Source organism: Miscanthus floridulus, chromosome 5 (assembly GCF_019320115.1).
Source record: "Miscanthus floridulus cultivar M001 chromosome 5, ASM1932011v1, whole genome shotgun sequence".
Classification (NCBI taxonomy): domain Eukaryota; kingdom Viridiplantae; phylum Streptophyta; class Magnoliopsida; order Poales; family Poaceae; genus Miscanthus; species Miscanthus floridulus.
This window is the reverse complement of record NC_089584.1, coordinates 110473338-110484050: the sequence shown is the minus strand read 5'-3', so window position 1 is coordinate 110484050 and position 10713 is coordinate 110473338.

The following is a 10713-nucleotide window of genomic DNA, read 5'->3' as shown; positions in this document are numbered from 1 at the left end:
CCGACAGAGGTCCTCCCATGCAATCGGTGGTGTCAAATCTGTTATGAACGGCCATGATCTGAACGTACCCATTCAGATCATAACTGGTCCACCGTGGACCCATAGACCCAGCCCCTGGTGCCGCGTTAGCGCATCCACCACACATGTGGTGCACCGCACCAATGCTCGCGCACCACATGGCTGCCCAGCCAGCAGTGTGGTCAACCTGTAGTCAAGCCACACACATTTTTTAGAAAAGCCCCTCTGTTTTTGGTGAATTAACCTGCATCCAGTCCAATTCAAAATAAATACAATTTAATCCTGTTTTTATTTGTTTAGGTCCATGTATTTTCTAGAAATAGTACACACAGTCCAGTAACCATGTAAATTCATATTTTTATTGTTTTAATTCAAAAATAAGCTCAGTTTATTTACATAAATGCCATTGCACCTTATTTCATGCATAACTTTTGTGTTTTAAGTCCAATTTGAGTGATTCTTTCGCTCACGTGTTCGTAGCAGTACATAGAATAGTTTTATAAGCTTTTAAACTTATGTTTCTATTGTTTGGTGTACTGTTCTAATAGAAGTCTATTGTATGCATGTAATGATTGGGCTGATGCTTGATTGATGATTTGGAATATGATTAGAGGGTGTGCAATTTGAGGTGACTGAGGACCCACAACAAGATCAGCAGTACCTCTAGGATAACTTTGAAGATGGCAAGTGTACCAAAGGCCACTTGTACCTATGAATTATTACACTTCATATTCATGCATGTGTCTAATTTGATATACCTTTAAGGACTTTACCTAGATGATTACTTGTACCACATATCCTTGTTACCTAGGGATTTGGGTATGCATTTTGGATAGATGTTGCAGCGCTTAACATAGAATAATAGTTAAACATGACTAAAGACATTGTGCAATGTGATAACATGAATGCTTTTTAGCAACAGATAGGGGGCTAGAGTACTGGGGTTGAGTACTCTAGTGCCTCTCCCTAAGGACTTAATCCTGAAGCGGCCACCCAGGAGGTGTCATACAACCCCAAGTGTCATATGGCTCTGACTTTAATCTGTTAACTAGATTGTACTAGCTCAGTTGTAGCTTTCCATAAGGGCAAGAGGGGGCACTAGTTTATATGTGTCCTTACCTACTAGGGTGTGTGTACCATGCCGCATGCCCGATGCATGCCACGTCCTAGAGGAGGGCCACATATGACTAGACAGCTGAAACCTTAGCAGCTATGACTTGTTAGTGCAACTAGCTAAGGATTACATAGTGAAACCCTTCCACACTTCCTAGGTAGAGGTGTAGTGGGCTTTGCAAACCCCAGGCATTGGGAATCATGGCTCGGTGGGTAAAGTTGTACAATTTCTATAGAAATATTTGACCTTGTTATAATAGTCAGTGCTCACGGATACGAGCGGTCTGGATCCTTCATGATTAGTGGTTACTATGGATGGTTGGGAATTGATATAAAATTGATTATACATTAATATCACTTGGGTATTGGGATTGTTCACTTAAAGTAGTGATTCAGGATACTAAAACTTGATCACTAAAATTGCGAACCATAGTCAAACCATGTGTCTAGCCTTTTGAGCCTCATACATCCCTTTGATATACTTGCTAAGCATGGTGAGCTTACACTTGCTTTACATTCAATGAAGATCCCGGATGGGTAATAGACAATGGATATGAAGAGTTTTCGGAGGATGTCTAGGACTACTAGGGAGACGTTCACCAGTTGGAGTCCCTGTGGTAGATTGGGCTAGTTATTCCATTGTGTATGTAATAATATTGCCCTTGAGCAAACTTTGTATTAACATTGTGATGAGATATGTGATGCAATAAGTACTTTACTTTGATGCTATTGCAATTTGTGATATATGTGTGTGTTTGGACATCCTAGGCGCACATATATGAGTACTTAGTTTTGCTAATGCAAAATTGGGTGCGACAAATTGGTATCAGAGCTATAACTGACTGTAGGACGATCAACCTAGTTATAAATAGGATGTTTTTAGGATCACATTATCTTTATTTTACTACCTTTAATTTGCTATGCAATTTTTGCTTATATTCTATTCTTTATCTGTTGCAAAAATTATTTTATTCTAATACACAACCTTTTATTCTTATAGATGGCCCGTACCAAGCTGACACCCCGCAAGAGGACCATCGTGATGCCCACCAGGAGGACCAGGTTCACATTTGGCAAGTGTGTTCCTGCACATCTGGTGGAGGCTCTAAGGAGCATGGAGGAGGAGGAGCCTGTGGAGGTGCCTATGGAGGAACCTCTAGAGGACGTGATAGAAGATCCCATGGATGAAGAAATAGAAGAGGGGCCCAATATTTGAGGAGCCCATTGAGATAGAGGAGTCCAAGGAAGAACCCATGGAAGAGAATGGTTAGGAGGGAGCTGGTGACCCTGACGATGGAGATGATTCTGACAGTTGTGATTCAGATGATGAAGGTGATGATGGTGGGGATGGTGGAGATGGTAATGGTGGTGATGGTGGTGATGGCGATGGAGATGGAGGAGATGGTGGAAATGGGGGTGATGATGATCATGATGCATTGACGACTCAAGGGTGGGACCGCAGAGATCCACTATGATCTACAAGGAGATGCCTACTACCACCCCAAGCTTGTCTCGCTCGTACGCTGCTACCACACTAGATGCACTGTTTAGTTCAGGACGGAGTATTGGACCCACCCCGACTACACACCGCTTTTGGGAGACAAAAGTGTACATCCACGAGGGGACTCGGGTGCGCTACATCCACCGTGCCATCACAGCATGGCTCCCACATGTGCAATCACCATCAGAGATGCTACTTGTCAGGCATTGGTGGTCAACCACGGACCGACACTTCGACGACATCTCAACCTGGGAGGAGGACAGTTATGTTCCCTGTCGTCGGAGCAGCCAGTCTACTTGCAACCATTGCTGCACCACTTGGAGAGGTGAACCTAAGGCTGAGGCCTACCCTGTTATGCCTTGGCTTAGACCAACACTAATTTGGACTAGGCCTTGGGATGAGTTAGATGTCATGGGGAAGGCGTACCTGCAGCTTGCCCGTGAGAATTGCTATACTAAAGCAACATCAGGAGGTCCAGATGTGGAAGCACCAGGTGTACCTGCTCAGTCACCCCTGAGGGAATAGAGGAAAACTTGGAGCACCCAACACACCAGCACAACATCGACCCCATAGGAGGAAGTCCTTCAAAGAATATGTAATAAACACGCGTAGATACGCGAGAGAGTGTTTAGTTTCTTTCTTTTAATGGTTGAACAATTGATACTTGTGTGGTTGGATGATTGTCATAATGAATAATGTTTGATTTGGATTTTTGATATGATTGTGATGATTTGTGGGCATGTCCACGGTCATTTAGTTCAAGGTTAAGGTTTAAGGATAATATGAATAAATGGTTGGGTTTCGTTTTATCATGTTGTCAATTATGTATCATTCTGAGCTCCATCTTTATTAGTTCATACCTCATGTTCTAGATGTCCACTGGTCATGAAAATTTTATGAAGATAAGTAGACTTCTACATATTTCTTTTGGCTTTGGAATCACCTCAATAACCATTATAAATTATGAGATACAGCTATTGTAAGTTGAGGTTTCTGTGCTGTTACAATTCTGGAACAGTACTACTTGTCATCTGTTTTTACTAAGTAAACGTTAGAATATAAAAAAGTGATCTAAACAAAAGTTGTAGAAAATTTCATAAGCTTTCCATAAAGGTAAAATAATCAATCAGATGATAAATAGAGAGTGAGATATGTTTGTTTTACTGCACTATTGTTTGTACAACTCGCCGGAAAAGTTCAGAACAATTATCTTCTAGTATACCCTACATATATCTCTTGTCTTGATCTTGTGGCACCTACTCGTATTAGACCATTATCTTTTAAAGGTTATATGCTTGGACATATAGACTTATATGATGCATCTACAGATGGTGAACACTAGGAGAAACAACTAGGGAGGCGAGGACCAGCACCACCACCACCTCCAGTCACCATGGAGCAGCTGTGATGATGATGTAGACCAGTTGCTTCAGCAGATGGCCCAGAACATGCAAAATATGGGGCATGGGAATGAGAATGCACCCCCTCAAGTCAGAGATAAGAGGGGAGAGTTTCTGAAAGGACACCCACCTGTCTTCAAGCACTCGACTGACCCACTCCAAGCTGATGACTGGCTACGTGCAATCGAGAGGCAACTTGAGATTGCACAGTGTGATGACAAGGAAAAGGTTCTGTATGCCTCTGGATAGTTGCAAGGAGCTACACTTGATTGGTGGGACTCATTCCGCTTCGGTCGTACTGAAGCTAATCCCATCACTTGGCCCGAGTTTTGCAATGCCTTCCGCTCTCACCACGTGCCTACTGGATTGATGAAGCTGAATAAGAAGGAGTTCTTGGCTCTCAAGCAGGAGAGCATAATTGCTGCTAAATATCGTGATAAGTTCATACAATTGTCATGGTATGCACCTACTGAGGTGGACGAGGATGAGAAGAGGCAGGAGCAATTTATGGAGGGTCTGAATGATGGTCTCCAGTACCAACTGTTGTCTCATACTTTTGCTAGTTTTCAGCAGCTGCTGGACAAGGCCTTGGTGATAGAGAACAAGCGCCGCCAGATGGAGGACAAGAAGAGGAAGTTTCAAGGATAGCAATCCGGGAGCAACTCTCGCTTCTATGCCAATCCTCAATAGGCTCAACCACAGTAGCGCTATCAAGCACAGTCTGGTCTAGTCAACCGCAACCAGCAACCACAGTGTGCATAGCAGCAGCAGCAGCAGCAGTACAAGGCACCAGCCTAGTGCCAGCCGTAATCCAACAATGTTCCTGTGAGGAATAATGCCCCCAATGCTCCATAGAAGAATGGTGCACCAAAGGCATCAAATGCAGTTAATGATAATAGATGCTTCAATTGTGGAGAGTCAGGACATTACTTCAACAGATGCCCCAAGAAGATGACTAACATGTAGCAGAATTATGTTTGGGGGAAGGCAAATCATGTGACTGCAGAAATAGCTTAGGAGGCACCGGATGTAGTGATCGGTATATTTCTGGTCAACTCAAACTCAGCTACAGTGCTTTTCAATTCTGGTGCTTCGCATTCCTTCATAGCATATACATTCATAAAGAAGCATGGTATTCATGTATGTGTTATGAAGAAACCCATGTTAGTAAACTTGCTTGGAGGGGAAATGAAAGCCAATTGGATATGCTTAGTTGCTAGTCTCAGCATAAGGGGGTAGAATTTTAAGCTAACCTTGTAGTCATAGACTCATCTGGTATTGATGTCATCTTCAGTATGGATTGGTTAAGGTCCCAGAAGGCAGTCATTAATTGTGGGAATAGTTCTATGAATCTTACCACTCTATCCGAAGGGAAAGTTTAGTATGTGGCAACACAGTCAGCCACGGAAATCTACCGGGTTAATCAATTAGAGGACACAACCCTAGAGGATATATGGATAGTAAATGAGTATCCAGATGTCTTCCCTGAGGAGTTACTAGGTATGCCACCTGAACGAGACATTGAGTTTATAATTGAACTTTTACCTAGAACTGCACCCATAGCTAAGAGATCTTATAGAATGAGAGTGAATGAATTAGTAGAACTTAAGAAACAATTAAGGGAATTGCTAGATAAGGGTTATGTCCAACCTAGTTCTTCACCTTGGGGTGCACCAGTACTGTTTGTAAAGAAGAAAGATGATACATAAAGAATGTGCATAGATTACAGAAGACTTAATGAGGTCACAATTAAGAACAAGTATCCACTACCTAGAATTAATGACCTGTTTGACCAGTTGAAAGGAGCTTGTGTGTTTTCCAAGATCGACCTTTGATCTAGATACCATCAGTTGAGAATAAGATGTACTGACATCCCTAAAACTGCTTTTGTGACCCGATATGGACTATATGAGTTCACAGTCATGTCCTTTGGTCTCAGAATGCACCTGCTTACTTCATGTATTTGATGAACAAAGCATTCATGGAGTTCCTTGACAAGTTTGTCGTGGTGTTCATCGATGATATATTAGTCTACTCTAAGAATGAAGAAGAACATGAGGGACATTTGAGGTTAGTGTTACAGAAGCTTAGAGAACATTAGCTCTATGCTAAGTTTAGCAAATGTGAGTTCTAGCTAAAAGAAGTATCTTTCCTTTGGTCACATAGTCTCTAATGGGGGAGTAGCAGTAGATCCCAAGAAGGTTAGAGATGTGTTGAGTTGGAAGCCACCTCACGATGTTAGTGAGATTTGGAGTTTTCTGGCTATGGCAGAGTACTATAGGAGATTCATCGAGGGATTTTCTAAGTTAGCTGAACCCATGACTGCTTTGTTAGAGAAGAATGCTAAATTTCTATGGACTAAGCAATGTCAGGACAGTTTTGAGGAGTTGAAGAAGAGACTGACTTCTGCCCTAGTGCTAGTCTTACCTAATCTTACCAAAAGCTTCTCTATCTATTGTGATGCCTCACGGCAAGGTCCAGGCTGCGTTCTAATGCAAGATTGTAGAGTTGTTGCCTATGCATCTAGACAACTGAGAAAACATGAGTTAAATTATCTGACTCATGATCTGGAGTTAGGAGTTGTGGTACATGCTCTCAAGATTTGGAGTCATTACCTGATTGGTCATAAGTGTGAGATTTATATGGACCATAAGAGTTTGAAGTATATATTCACACAAACATATCTAAATTTGAGGCAGCACAGATGGCTAGAGTTAATCAAGGATTATGATTTAGAGATACACTATCACCTGGGAAAGGCTAACATTGTAGCAGATGCTTTGAGTAGGAGGAGTTATGTGAACATGGCCTATATAACTCAGTTACCTAGAGAGTTGTGTGAGGAGTTCGAGTATCTAAATTCGGGTATTGTGGCTAACACCATGGAGTCAGAGGTAGAACCTACTCTAGAGCGGGAGATTCATAAGGGATAGTTGAATAATGAGAGGATCAAGGATATTGCTGAATATATAGTGATTGGTAAAGCCCCAGGATTCCACATGGATGATCAAGGAATGGTATGGTTTGGCAAAAAGGATTTGTGTTCTAGAAGTGAAGTCTATTAGGGAGTCTATTTTGAGGGAAGCAAATGACTCGGCCTATTCCATACACCCGGGGAGTACTAAAATGTATCTTGATCTTAAAGAGAGATATTGGTGGTATGGACTAAAGAGAGATATAGCATAACATGTGGCCATATGTGATACATGCCAAAGAGTAAAAGCAGAGCATGAGAGGCCAGAAGGTTTACTACAACCTATGAAGATACCCAAGTAGAAATGGGAAGAAGTTGGAATGGACTTCATAGTGGAATTACCCCATACATAGGATATGACTCTATCTAGGTAATAGTAGACCATCTGACAAAAGTAGCACATTTCATTTCTGTCAAGACAACTTATTCTGGTGCAAAGTTGGTAGAGCTATACATGGAAAGGATTGTATGTTTACATGGAATACCAAAGAAGATTGTTTCAGATAGGGGTACACAGTTCACATCACATTTTTGGCAGAAATTGCATGAGTCTATGGATATGAAGTTGAACTTTAGTTCAGCTTATCATCCTTAGACAGATGGGTAGACCAAAGAAGATTGTGATGAGATATGCAATGTAATAAGTACTTTACTTTGATGCTATTGCAATTTGTGTGTGTTTGAACATCCTAGGTGCACATATATGAGTGTGTTTGAACATCCTGGGTGCACATATATGAGTACTTAGTTTTGCTATGTAAAATTGGGTGCGACACTACATACCAACGATGTATGCTCAAGTGTTTTGGAGACCTCATCGGGTGAACCATTGAGGCCTACATAGATGATATCGTGGTCAAGTCCAAACAGACCGACCAGCTCATAGATGACCTAGAGCAGACCTTCACAAAACTACGAGCAAATGACATCAAACTCAACCCTAAAAATGCATTTTTGGGGTCTCGAGGGGCATGCTGCTTGGGTTCATCATCTTTGAGCATGGCATCGAAGCCAACCCAGAGAAGATCTTGGCCATCACAACGATGGGTCCGATCTAGAATCTAAAGGGAGTGTAGCGAGTCTTGGGTGCCTCGTCGTGCTTAGCCATTTCATCTCATGCCTCGGTGAATGAGGCCTCCCACTGTACTGACTTCTAAAGAAGACCGATCGGTTTGTGTGGACTCCCGAGGCTCAGGAGGCACTCGATAAAGTCAAGGAAATCCTCACAAAAACCACCGATCCTAACCCCCTAACTGATGGAGAGCCACTCCTGCTCTATATCATGGCCATCACACAAGTGGTCAACGTCCCTCTGGTCATAGAGCAGGAGGAAGAGGGACCCATCTTCAAAGTGCAGTGCCCCATATGCTTCGTTAGCTAGGTCTTGTCCAACTCTAAGACTGGCTACCAGCAAATCCAGAAGCTCTTGTATGTTGTCCTAATCACCAAGAGGAAGCCACGTCACTACTTCGAGTCACACCTGGTGATGGTCATGACATTCTTCCCTCTCAGTGAGGTCGTCCAAAACCAGGACGCCACAGGGAGAATCACCAAGTGGGCACTCGAGCTAATGGGTTAAGGCATTTCGTATGCCCTACGGAATTGACCAAGGTCTAGATGCCACCAGCAGCCATCGACCAAGAGTACTAGACGATGTACTTCGATGGGTCGCTGATGAAGAGAGGCGCTAGCATGGGGCTAGTCTTCATTTCGAACCTTGGGATACACATGAAGTATGCGGTCCGCCTCCATTTCCCTGCCTCTAACAATGTGGCCAAATACGTGGCACTCATCAACGGCCTACGCATTGCCATTGAGTTGGGCATCCGACGGCTTGACATCCGAGGTGACTCATAGCTAGTCATTGGTCAAATCATAAAGGAGTCAAGCTACCACGACACTAGATGGCTGCTTACTGTCGAGAAGTCCACAAGCTAGAGGATAAGCTCGATGGCCTCGAACTCAATCACATCCTGAGGAGGCTCAATGAGGTGGCTAACACATTGGTGAAGATGGCGTCCAGCTGAGAGCCGGTGTCAGCAGGTGTCTTCGCTGGTGATCAACACAAGCCTTTAGGTCCGCTAGGAGGAACAAGGACAAATCAAGGACAAGCTACTTGCCTTGGGCTCAGGGGCTGACCGACTGCCCACCCCCTCTGACCCCAAAGTCATGGAGCTTGACGAAGGTCCAGTGGTAGAGCCCAACCCTCTAACTGACTGGAGGACCCCGTACCTCGATTGGCTTCTCTCTGAAGTGCTCCCGATAGACAAGATGGAGGCCCAGTGGATCGCACACCGAGCCAAGTCTTTCATCATTGTCGAGGAGGAGCTCTACAAGCAAAGCCACACCAGGATCCTATAGCATTGCATTCCTATCGAACAAGGGAGGCAACTGTTGAAGGACATTCATGGTGGGGTCTACGAACATCATGCCATACCCAGAACCCTGGTCAAAAACACATTCTGATAGAGCTTCTACTGGCCAACCACGATGGCCAACGCTGAGCAGATTGTGTGCACCTATGAAGGGTGTCAATACTATGCCCGGTAGACCCACCTACCGACCCAAGCACTCCAAACAATCCCCATCACATGGCCATTCACGGTCTAGGGGTTCGATATGGTTGGACCTCTCAAAAGAGCATCAGGGGGCTACACGCACTTGCTTGTCACCATAGACAAGTTTACAATGTGGATAGAGGCTCAGCCAATCTTTGTGATCAAGTCCGAGCAGGCCGTGTTATTCATCCATCGCTTTGGAGTCTCGAACTCCATTATCACAGACAACGGCACATAGTTCACCAGGAAGAAGTTCCTCTGATTCTGCAATAAAATACCACATCTGCATTGATTGGGCCATCGTGGCGCACCCCCACATGAACAGGTAGGTCGAGCGTCCGAACAGCATGGTCTTACAAGGTCTCAAGCCTAGGATTTTCAACTAGTTGAACAAGTTTAGTGGGCGTTGGGTCATGGAGCTTCCCGTGGTGCTCTGGAGCTTGAGGACGACCCCCAGTCGGGCCATCGGCTACACACCCTTCTTCATGGTCTATGGTCCTGAGGATATCCTCCTAACCAACCTAGACTATGGGGCACTAAGGGTCAAGGCATACAACAGGTAGGGAGCCGAGGTGTCCCTCGAGGACACCATGGATCAGCTCGACAAGGCATGCAACGTTGCCCTCCTCCACTTGGCCAAGTACCAGTAGGTGCTGCGCTGGTACCACAACCATTGGGTGTGGGGTCAGGCCTTCAATGTTGGGGACCTGGTACTCCGCCTCGTCTAGAGCAATAAAAACCCTCACATGCTATCTCTGCTGTGGGAGGGACCATACGCGATGTGCTCCGACCAGGCACCTACAAGCTCAAGATCATCGATGGCAAGGTCTTCGCCAACACATGGAACATTGAGCAGCTATATCGCTTTTACCCCTAGCCTATGCATATACTTAAGAATGATATTTCTGAAATATAAAAATGTTTTCGCTTATCGGTTTCACTATCGTTCCCTCTATCTTTAGTGACACCCGACCTCGGCAACGGTAGGGGGTCAGGCATCACCCGGGGGCTGATAAGAGTATATCTACTCAGAGACATTCTCTGTGCCCGACCCTCCCTTATGTTAAGATCTCAAAGTAAGGGCTGTGGAAACAAACCCTGAGTAAAAACTGGTTGGACTGTATGAAACCTACGCCCTAGTGGTTGCTG